Source organism: Rhineura floridana, chromosome 3 (genome assembly GCF_030035675.1).
Source record: "Rhineura floridana isolate rRhiFlo1 chromosome 3, rRhiFlo1.hap2, whole genome shotgun sequence".
NCBI classification, from domain to species: domain Eukaryota; kingdom Metazoa; phylum Chordata; class Lepidosauria; order Squamata; family Rhineuridae; genus Rhineura; species Rhineura floridana.
Genome location: NC_084482.1, coordinates 123,134,947 through 123,147,154, shown reverse-complemented (window position 1 = coordinate 123,147,154; position 12,208 = coordinate 123,134,947). Strand labels below are relative to the sequence as shown.

Here is a 12,208-nt window from a genome sequence, read left to right as displayed (position 1 = left end):
TAGTTTTATTTTCAGTTCCTTTCCTAGGCAGCTTTCACACTGAAGTTTATTCCATTATTCCAACAATTTCTTACCTGGTAATTTGTGTGTTTTATTTGATTTTGCACATGACGCAAAACTTAGTTCTGGAAATATAGTGGAATATAGTGTACGTTTAGTGCTCATTTTCGTGATAAATGATACCAGAAATAATCTGTTTGCAAATTTGGGAACCCGGAAAATTGTGGGAATTTTGTGCTACCTGTAGCCGCTCACATGACAGGCATCCCAGCATGCAGTGCATTCCTACCCTTTAGGCTCGCATCATTTTTTTTATTTTTATTTTTTTGCCTGACAAAAACTGTACCAGTGTAGGTGCTGGTAGCAGCATTCCCTTCTTCCTTTTCCCACACGCACCCCTGTGTCCAGACACTAACTCAAGCAGTGAATTTTGGGGAAACTACATTGTGCTTGTGTACAATGGGTGAAGGACAAAAACAAGGTTGCAGTGTGAAGGGAATTTTAGAAATCATGACAGAAACACTACCATTTTAATCCACAAAAGTAACATTAAGCCCCATGTGTGAAGGCAGCCCTAATGATCCCTAGCATGGAATTCACCTTTTTCACAACTGTCGCATACTGGGTTAATGTTTTCATAGAGTTGTCCACTATGACGCCAAGGTCTTGTTCCTTGTCAGGCACTACCAGTTCGGACTCCATGGAGTATATGTGAAGTTAAGCTTTTTTGCCCCGACATGCATTACACTCGCTCACATTAAATTGCATTTGCCATTTTACTGCCTATTCACTTCGTTTGAAGAGGTCCCTTTGGAGCTCTTCACAATCACCGTTTTTTAACTACCCTGAACAGTTTAGCATCATCAGCAAACCTGGCCATTTCACTGCTCACCTCTAACTCTAAATAGTTTATGAACAAGTTAAAAAGCACATGCCCCAATACTGATCCTTGGGGGACTCCACTTTCTACATCCCTCCATTAGGAGAACTGTCCATTTATTCCTGCTCTCTGCTTTCTGTTTGCTAGCCAGTTCCTGATCCACAAGAGGACCCCTCTTATTCCATGACTGCTAAGCTTATTCAGGAGTCTTTGGTGAGGGACCTTGTCAAAAGGTTTTCGAACACTATGTCAGCCGGATCACCTCTATCTCTATACATGTTGGCACTCTCAAAAACTCTAATAGGTTGGTGAGACAAGACTTACTCTTGCAGAGGCCATGTTGGCTCTGCTTCAGTAAGGCTTGTTCTTCTATATGATTGGTTATTTTATCTTTAATAAAACTGTCAAAACCAGTTTTCCTGGGACAGATGTTAAGCTAACTGGCCTGTAATTTCCAGGATCCACCTCCCAGATCCCTTTTTAAAAATTGGTGTTACATTGGCCACCCTCCAGTCTTCAGGTATGGAGGCTGATCTGAGGGACAAGTTGCATATTTTTGTTAGAAGATCAGCAATTTCACATTTGAGTTTTTTGGGAACTCTGAGGTGGATACCATCTGGACCTGGCAATTTGTTAGTTTTCATTTTGTCTAATAGGCCTAGAACTTTATCTCTCATCACCACTATCAGCCTACTTCCTCAGACTCCATTCCTGCAAAAGTTAGCTCAAGCACAGGGATCTGCCCTATATATTCTGCTGGGAAGACAGATGCAAAAAAACCGTTCAGCTCCTTTGCAATCTCCTTATCCTCCTTTAGCATACTCCCTTGTCATCCAAGGGTCCAACTGCCTCGCTAGACGGTCTCCTGCTCTGAATGTATTTAAATATTTTGTTGGTGGTGGTCTTTTATGTTTTTGGCAATATGCTTCTCAATTTCTTTTTGGCATCCTGTATTATTTCCTTGCACTTCTTTTGTCAGAGTTTGTGTTCTTCTTTGTTCACATTTGGACAAGACTTAGACAAGGAAGCGTTATTGTCTCTGATAGCAACTTTGACTCTGCTCATGCTGTGATCATGCTGGCCTCCTCTTTGCCTTGGAGGTACCTTTACTGATCTATGGTATACATTCCAGCTGAACTCCTAATATTGGTTTTAAACAACTCCCAAGCATTTTTGAGTGATTTGACATTTTATTGAGTGATTTAACGTTTTATTGAGTGATTTATTGATGTTCACTTTTAACTTCCTTTTTACCAATCCACTCTTTTTTGGAAGTTTCCTCTTTTGAAGCAAAAAGTTGCTGTGGTGGATTTTCTTGGCATGTATGTTTAATTTAATAGCACTATGGTCACTGCTCCCAATTGGTTCGACAACACATATTGCACCAGGATCTCGGCACCATTCAAGATTAAGTCCAGGGTTACAACCCCTGTGGTCAGTTCCATGACTGACTGTTCTAGGGCGTAGTCATTTAGAGTATCTAGAAATGTTACCTCTTTGTCATGACTGGAACACATATGTAGCCAGTCTATATTAAGGTAGTTGAAATCACCCATTACAACAATATTATCTCTTTTGGATGCTTTCTTGATTTCATTCTTCATCTCAAGATCTCCCTGAGCATTTTGATCAGGGGGATGATAGCACTTCCCCGGTATTAAATTACTCTTGGGGCCTAGTCTCTCCACCCATAAAAATTCCATGGAGGAGACCCCTTTTGGAATTTCTAGCTTGCTGGACTCTAGCTTGCTGGACACAGCGGCACCACCTCCAGTACACCCTTCCTATCTTTCCTATAGCATTTATATGCCGAGATAACCATGAACCACTGATTCTCTCCATTCCACCAGGTTTCTATTAGGCTACTATATCAATGCCATCCTCCAAGACCAAGCACTCCAGTTCACCTATCTTGGCGCGGAGGCTTCTAGCATTAGCATATAAACACTTGTACATAGTATCTCTTTCATACTTGTTTTTTGGCCTGCCTCTCTGAATTGCTATCCTGTGCCCCATTTAAATTTTCACCTGTTTTATCTTCATCCCAATCTTGTTTCTGATCTGGGGTTATACTTTGTTGGACCCCCCTCAGCTCCTGTTGTTTTCCTCCCTGCAATCAGTTTAAAAACTGCTCTGCCACTTTTTTGCTTTTAAGCACCAAAATCAATTGGATGACCTCAGGATCTAGTATTGTGAAAGCGGATGGGGGGAATCACTCTACCTACCCTTTCTACACTATACATTATTTTAAAAACCATGTTTTTATAAGTGAAATCGCCCCAAATATTTTACCCTTTCCTCCCTCAAAGGGTGGTTTTTCAACACTTGATAATTTTGACCACCCTTTTCTGCACTTCTTCTGGACCTACAACATCTTTTTTGAGATGGAGCAACTGCAAGTTTCCGTCAATATGACAGCCAGGACAAACATTACAGCCAAGTCAATTCCCTCTCATCCAGATGATTAAAATTTCCTGCCAGGATTGCCCATCAGCCTAATACAGGGCTTATCCACATGGGAGCATTTATTCATAGCAAATACACTGCTTTTACCATCCTAATAGGCCTGCAAGGTCCACACTTCCTGCTCAATGGTAGCTTTAAATCTGTTGTTTTCTATTCACGCAAGTAGGTGTTCCTCTGGGAAGGATTAGTGTCACTTTTTCCTTGTGGCCCCGCCCTCTAATTTTACATTTTTACTCCCTCCAGTTCCTCAGTTACTGGAGATGTGCAAATATTTTTGACCTGCGCAGTATTTCCATTTCCTCCTGCCCCCACCACTTCCTGAAGGTTAGCAGTTGAAAAAAAGTGGGGTCATCTGCCCCCCTTTCTCCGCTTCCCCTTGCTTTTTCTCAGTTAATTTTTCCCCACTGGAAAAACAAATCAATATAATATCAATATGTTAAATAAAATATCAATATTTTCAGAAAATATCAGTATTGATATTTTTGAGGCAATTAAAAAAAATCCACTTTAGAATTTTTAGGAGGAAAAATTGGAAACCAGACACAGAGAGATGTTACTTCAAAATTCTCTCCGCAAAGATAGGGAATATGAGAAAGAATGATAAAATCCAATTGCAGTTCCCATCGCTAGTTACAAGGAGTGAAGGAAGTTTAGTTGGAGGAAAGAAAGGAGGGCTGCAGCAAACTATGAAGGGGGTAGGACAGAGTAGTCAGAAGTTGCTAGATAAACCACCGGAAACAAAATGGAATTCATGGGAGAGTTAGTGGGCAGAGAAAGGAGATATAGCTGAAAGTGATGATTCACCTGCCCACTAAAACCATCAAAGCAAACCATCTTCAAAGATGTGTGGAGCGGAGTGGAGCCGTATTGTTCTAAACTTTTCATATTATCAGCAGATTGGGTTAGTACGGACTTACACGGGAAAAACTGCGTAATAGCTTCTGTTTGCCGGTAAAGTCATGTGAACCATGCAAATTAAAATGAGATGTCAGTAGCATCAAACACACACTAAACCACCATGTACTATGCTGGTCACCGACCGTAACAATAAAGATATATATAAACCACCATGTAGATGAGCCCATAGTGGGCCATCTAATGCTGTTAGCTTGCAATAGCCACTGTGTGGAAGTTGCTCCAAGAGCCACTGCAATGCAGAATGCAATTCCATGCAGGAAAAAACAACAGGACAACTGCTCTATGTACATCCAGTGTACACTCTGGGAAGCCACACCCAATTGTAGGTCCCCAAAATGTCTGCACACAGGTTACAGGGTAGAAGTGCCAACAGCAGACACATCTCGCTCTACAGAAGTTCACCAACGAGATCCTTTCAAACAAGACCAACACCCCAAGAACAAGAGAGAGTTATTCCATAAACTGCCCATATAAACTGTGCAGTTCCCTCTCTAACGAAGGTGAGGCAACAGTTGAAACAAGGAAGTAGCTAGTGTTTCCAATATCCTTCTGAGTCTAAAAATAGCCATTTCACAGGAAGCAGCTTATGAAACCCCCAGGCAGGTACAGTTGACTATGTTTGGAACATTTAAGGTCAGAAGCAATATCTAGATATTCCTTTGAGTATGAGTATTCTCAGACTTGGCTTCTGCACTGATCAACTCTCCTTCAGAAAGGGAACAAATGCAGCTATATAATTGCTCAACCGCTAGACTGGAAATAGCAAACCTGTGGCCCTCCTGGTGTTGCTGATCTCCAAATCCCCATCAAGCTCCAGACGGCATGACCAGTAGTCAGGACTGATGGGAGCTGGAGTCCAACAACATCTGGGAGAACTACAGGTTGCCCATCCCTGCACTAGACAGAACACTCATAGACACCCAAACCAAATTCATTATAATGCTAATGTGCAGGATATGCATGACCCTAATTGTCCTGGAAAGAAGCAAAAAGGCTCCATATACACAAGAGAACCTGCAACTATAGTGAAAGCATTTTCTATAACTAATCCTCAGCCTTGCTCTTCTGGACTATACCATTCAGAACAACAGGATGACAGAGACTGAGGTTGTGTGAATTTGTTTTCAAGTAGCCAACAGTCTAATTGCTAAGCAAAAAAAAACAATGGAGAAGGAAAATGACTGCTAAGATATCCTACGAAGAGAATGCTCAGTTATGAAAACCAAATATGTATACTGGTCCATCCAGCCCACTCTGTTCGACAGTGATTCTCCAAGACCTTCAACCAGACATGTTTTCCCTAACCCTTGTAGGAAATGGGAACCTGATATCCTTTTCGAATGGAGATTTAGGGGCTGAACTGGGACCTTCTGCATATGAAGTATGTGCTCAAGTACTACACTGTAGCTCTTCCTAGATTTTATGTGTGCAGACTACCAAACAAAATCCGGTTTCTGAGGGAGAACTTACATTCTTGAGAAATCTTTGCTTTTATTTTTAAAGAAGATTCTATCATATCTTTGGTTAGTTATATTTAAATGAGCACAAGTAAAATGCAAAAGGTAGAGGATGGAGCTTCTGGGTGGTATTCAATCTTAGTCCTGCTCAGAGTAGACTCATTGAAGTTAATCAGCATGACTAACATAGGTTCATTAACCCTCTGTCATCTGCTTAGACTCTAGTTATCCACATGTTTCCTCCTGCCATGATGCTATGCTTTGCCAAAGACACTACAAATTCTGCAAGTCCTCAAATCTTGGGTTAGATCAGAACACACAAACTGCATTGTTGTAGTTTTTTCTTCAAATAAACACATTTTTAAATAGTAATTGATATGATACCTTCACTGAGCTGGGGATTGGGCTTGACGGCCTTATAAGCCCCTTCCAACTGTATTACATGTATTCTATGCATAATATATTTTGAATCAACCAAATTGTTATGGTCTAGGCCCAATAAGTACATCCTATTCCATGTTGTTAGCTACACAATGGAGGGACTCTGTTGTTGTTATGTGCCTTCAAGTCGATTACGACTTATGGTGACCCTATGAATCAGTGACCTCCAATAGCATCTGTCATGAACGACCCTGTTCAGATCTTGTAAGTTCAGGTCTATGGCTTCCTTTATGGAATCAATCCATCTCTTGTTTGGCCTTCCTCTTTTTCTACTCCCTTCTGTTTTTCCCAGCATTATGGTCTTTTCTAGTGAATCATATCTTCTCATTATGTGTCCAAAGTATGATAACCTCAGTTTCATCATTTTAGCTTCTAGTGACAGTTCTGGTTTTATTTGTTCTGACACCCAATTATTTGTCTTTTTCGCGGTCCATGGTATGTCCAAATCTCTCCTCCAACACCACATTTCAAATGAGTTGATTTTTCTCTTATCCGCTTTTTTCACTTTACAACTTTCACATCCATACATAGAGATCAGAAATACCATGGTCTGAATGATCCTGACTTTAGTGTTCAGTGATACATCTTTGCATTTGAGGACCTTTTCTAGTTCTCTCATAGGTGCCCTCCCCAGTCCTAGCCTTCTTCTGATTTCTTGACTATTGTCTCCATTTTGGTTAATGACTGTGCCGAGGTATTGATAATCCTTGACAAGTTCAATGTCCTCATTGTCAACGTTAAAGTTACATAAATCTTCTGTTGTCATTACGTGGGGAGGGGGAATGCAAAAAAGAAGAATATCTATGTCTGCCAAAAAGACCATCAGGTATTGCAGCAAACCATTCCTGCAGGGGAAAGTGCCCATCAATTTAACATCAGCACAGTATTTACCTTCTGCTATAACACATCATATTATTAAAAGTGAGAAGATAAAGTCAGAACAACATGAATGTGATAACTACCTTGCTGTGTTTTACAAACTTGCGGTACAAAGCATCAAAGTGATCTCCAAAGAGCAACACATGCAAACTCAAGAGCATTATAAAGCTCTTATCTGAGTTTACAACCCCACAAACTTGGCTTGGATTTCTTGGTCATGGCAAAGGATCTAATAAACACTACTCCAACCTTCGCTGTTCGACAAATATTCTGAGACATTTTCCTGCACACATCAAACAAGATCTGGTAAACCAAGTGAAGAAGAAAATACCCTCATATGAGCCATCCAAACAGTTGTAGTAATGAAATGTAAATGGCCTCCTGGACCAAAGCCAATCTTGTTTCTGATCTGGGTTATACTTTGCTTGTGGCACTGCTTGATGATCTATGCCTAAAACTCAACAAAAGAATTTGCACAATGTTGATCTTATTAGACTTTCAGGGTTTGACTGGGTTGGGAATTTCCCCCAATGATCACTGAGCCTGGGGGCTTTTGTATTCCCCTGCAGTGTGTGGCTTGGCTTGTAGTATGAGTCATTTCAAGCTATTTTTGCAGTGTACCCACTCTCTGCTTCTGGCAAATTGCATTCTGTATTGTATAGCTTGATCTACCAAGGGGGATGCCACTGGGGGGAGTGGATTAATGGTCCTGCCTTTCCATCCTCTCTAACCCAATTACTTGATACTGCTGATAATGTGTTGGAGTTATGACAACGTGACCTGGCATGTGTCTGTGGGATTGCTCACAAGGGATTCTACCACTGCCAAAATGCCTCTTCTCCCAGGCATTTTAGCATGTGTTTTTAAATTGTTTTTTTAAGTGTTTTTAAATTTGTGTATTTGTTTTTAATGTTTTTAATTGTTGTAAACCACTCAGAGTTTTGGCTATGGGGCAGTATACAAATGCAATACATAATAATAATAATAATAATAATTCCAGGGGTAATGGTAGATATCTATAATCTGTACTGATAGAAATGGAGGAATCTGCCAGTTTTGGTTTTTCTCAGAGTCTCATTTTTCCAGTCTTAAATTCGCTTTGCCCCATTTCCACATCAGTTTGCAAGTTTTTTAAAAAGTACACACAACTACTCCTTTTGTGCACATTTCTCCGAATACATGAATCTTTGCTGGCAATTTTCCCTAATGCATTTCTGAATGTTATTTTCACTAATATACACATTTTTGTTCACACTTTTCCCTAATACATACCCTTTTTTGTACGCATTTTTTTGGTTCTAGAACAGCATCTCATGTTTGGAGAAATACAGATTTTGAACAGTAGCTGTATATTGGTTCAGGAAGTGCAAATTAGGTAGATTTGCATTAAAATAAAAACAAACAGATTTCTACTCTATCCCTAGTTCTGGATACTTCCTATGACATCCTTTATGGTTCCATCTTGCCCCTTCTCCTATCCAACCTGCATATTGTAAAAATTTTGAGACAGGTGTTTTCAACATGCTGATGACACTCAACTTGGTTTTTCCTTCCATATTCAAGTTGAATGAATGGATGTCAGCTATTATAATCTGGAAGGAGTAGAGATACCTTTCATCAATGAAAGCTTATTATTTCCTGCTCGGTAAAGTAAAATTTTACAAAATTAAAAACTGTGAGGATGACTGTTTTGAAGAAGGTAAAAGAGAAAAAGGTCATGTATTCAAGCCAACCACTGGTTTTGTTTTGTGTAGTGCCATATGGAAGTGTATGGTGCCCTTTTACACTGGGGACCAGAACTTTTGCTCATGGTCTTTCACAACCCATCAGGGTGGTCTCTTCCAACAATAGGGTTTGATTCCTAGAAAAGGAATCTTGCAGTGGCTTCCCTCAATTCACTCCAGTTAACAATTTCAATATATAACTTGCCTTCAGTGGTCACACAGCAGGAGCCTCTAGATGGAATGCTCTGTCCTGTGCTGTGCAAGAGAACACAATGTAAGGGAATGATCGTTTTCATGGTTCCTTATGAATAAAAGGCCAGAGGGACAAGTGGCGGAGAGGATAATTTACAATGGAACCAGCAGAGGCATAACAGAGGACAGGTATACAAAATCATATGGTTGGATTCAAGATTAATTTATCCAGATTAACTGCCACATCTCAGATTCATGCTTACAGTTGATAAAGTGGATTACAGCATGCAATGAACATCGAAAGGTGAATGAAAAAAAATTACTCTTCTGCTTTTAACCACCTTGGTTGAAAGTGCAACAGGGCTATTAAATAATGTGATGTGGTTATTCATCCATAATAAATGATCTGGAGCTTGTGTCATTCTTTGTTAAAAGACATGGCACTTCACACTAAAATGCTTTTCAGATTTTACTTTATTTCCAGGGAGCTGTTAATGTGGTTGTTCATACAATACAGGTAAGAAAAAACGCTGTAACCTCAGAGGTGTGGCAGTCAGTCCATCCTGCAGTAAACTATCAGGGTGTTTGATGGCAAGAAACATTTTGAGGCAATTTGCTCAGATCTCCTCCACATACCGTGTTTTACTTGTCAAGCGCTGGTAGGTTAAAAAAAAATCCCAAACACACACACAACAATAACGTGTTCCGGTTTATCCAGACCTACGACTATCCCGGAATGAATGTCACAATGTAAAGTTACCCGGGATGCAACCTCTGCACTGAGAGAAGTTCCCAACATCGATCGGTGAAATCCCTACCACCATTGCTATTGCCACACACGCAGTTTTAATGCGCAGAGTCTTTGCTAGGCAATTCCAAAGAAGGATCGCCCTCACAAATAAAAGGACGCGCCTTTTCCTCCCAACAACATCAAGTTATAGGATCGCCATTCGCCTCCGCTGGGGTGAAAAACCTGCTGTCCTTTCGCCTGCTTTTGGCCACCCCTTAGACGCCTGAAAGAAATCGAACTCCTTGGCTCTCTAAAGCCCGAGGCAGCATTTCCAGACCAGCAGGCAGGGCTCCCCCTCCCTGCGTGCCTCGATCCCTTCATTACCACCCACCAATATTCATCATCTGGCCCCATATGCTAGCCCCCCGCCAAGGGAGCCCAATTTAGCCCGTCTCAGATCACCAAGGAGATCGATGGGACTCCACTCTGCCCTGGAGGGAGCTCTTGGGGCTGTATTTGGAGACGGTCGAGAAACCACGTGCAAAAGAAACGCGAGGACTAGATCGCCCCGGGTTTCAGACCCGGGAGAAGGGAAACCAATCGCTGCTGTCGGAAAAGGGATGAGAACAAAGAACCCCCAGACAGCTGGCCAAATCACAACCGGAGCGGGACTCCATATAACTTTTCAGATGAGAGCGGCGGCTAGCAGCGACTCACCATGATTGCTGCCTGCATCTTGATCCCGGGCTAGACGGCATTAGACTCCATTCCGCTATCTCCTCTTGCAGCCCCTCAGTTAGATCTTCGTTCCCTCGCTGAGATTTGAAACACCCCACTGTAGGCAAGCAGCCCGGGAGTCTCTGGCTGCGCCGCTGGGGCGGAGACAAAATCCGGTCTGGATTGCCCCAGCATCTGCGCCTACCCACGTATAGTGAAGGAAGCAGCGGCGCTCGCTATGCTGCGGCAAGAGCAATGGCAAAGCGCGGCCTGGACTTCACATCCTTTAACTAGACTCGGGCCTTCCAAATAAAGATGAAGGGAGTTGGGGAGGCTGCATCCTACGGTGTTCAGTGGACATTTACATTGGGTGTAGCCCCACTGAGTCAGGTAAGATTACACCTGCACAAGTGGCTAAATTGTCCCTTGAAAGCAAGAAAAATTACAACTTCTGAGTGCAAAACCATTAAACACAACAGGAAGCAAGTATGGATCTGTGACATCAAAAGCAAACGATTACAGCCAGGACCCATCACTTTGAAAAGATCAGAGGGGTGGTGGTTGTTGCCAACGATAAAGCTCTTTGGGGGGGGCAATTAAAAACTGGAAATTGATCTTCCTAAAATATAAATTATAGCACTTTGAACATAATATGTTTGCAAGGTCGGGTTCAAGGCTGGTTCACTCCAGAAGTTATGTAGTGTGACTGATCTTGCCCTTCATGGTTTTCATTTTTAAAACTGTATGCAACACACAAGAATACAGGTGTTTGATAATATAACACCTATGCAGTATTTAACAAGTGTGGTCCAATAGATAGTATTTAAATTTGAATCTGGGTCCATGAGTGCTTGAAACCATAACTTAAATTATATACTCAAGATAATAAACTTCACCACATTGCTGTTCTGTATCTTCAAGTTCACCATCTGTAAGTTAGGAATAAGGGTAGTTTAATCCTCAGAGTTGTTATAAGTGCTTCTCACTAATCATACTTTGTAATGATAAAGAATATGGTGTCAAAATGCTATATGGGATTTGTTTTGGGTTTGCTTCACTGAACTTTAACAACACTGATCAGATTTATTTCTTTTGAGTTTTTTCCCTTATTTATTTAAATACTGATAAGCTGCCAAGTCCACTCAAGGTAGGTAAACAAAATGCAAGCATAAAAATACAATAAAGCAATATTAAAAAAAATACAACCCTCTAACAATACATTCAAATATAATTCAGCCAGTATAAAAAACAGAGCCACATCTGCCAGAGCCACATCACTTGCCGGAGCCACATCAATAAAACCAACAACAACCCAGCAGTACCCTAACTATCCCTAGGGTTCAGGATATATAACCTTATATTTTAAGAATAAATTTTATAGAGAAGGAGAAAAAACACTGAATGTGGTCAGCTTACAGAGCAATGATCTCTCTCCTACATGACTCAGATCTCCCCATCACCTAAGAGAGGCTGAAGAACACAAAAGAGAAATAACAAAATTAATCAAAAGAAGTAGAAAGACTTGAAAGTATAAGTAGAAATAAGGGGGAACTGTGTGATGAAGGCAGCCATGAGGTAGTTTTTTAAAAAAATCAAAGCATGAAATTAAACTCTATAATCCGTATAAATCTTACAAATACAAGCTGAAATTGCAAAACACTGTCAGTGTTAGTCCTTGTATTAACTTAACCCTAGCCATTAAAATCCAATATGTGCCCTCTCCCCAAAGGTGCTACAACCTCTCTGGAAGATGTTCAGGCCTGGAGAGAGAAATCTGTTCTTGTAGAACAGCCATAATGATGCA

General features: G+C 40.9%; 1 protein-coding gene across 2 annotated transcripts in view; it reads right to left on the bottom strand.

Moving 5' to 3' along the window:
• Positions 1-10,696, bottom strand: part of N4BP3 (NEDD4 binding protein 3) — a 30,757-nt gene extending 20,061 nt beyond the window's left edge. The window contains exon 1 of one of the 2 annotated variants that reach the window (XM_061617648.1): positions 10,405-10,696. The gene's annotated coding sequence lies outside the window, so the exon portion shown is untranslated. The remainder of the gene's footprint in view (positions 1-10,404) is intronic. The other variant, XM_061617650.1, reaches the window with a different exon arrangement.
• Positions 10,697-12,208: the final 1,512 nt, after the last annotated feature.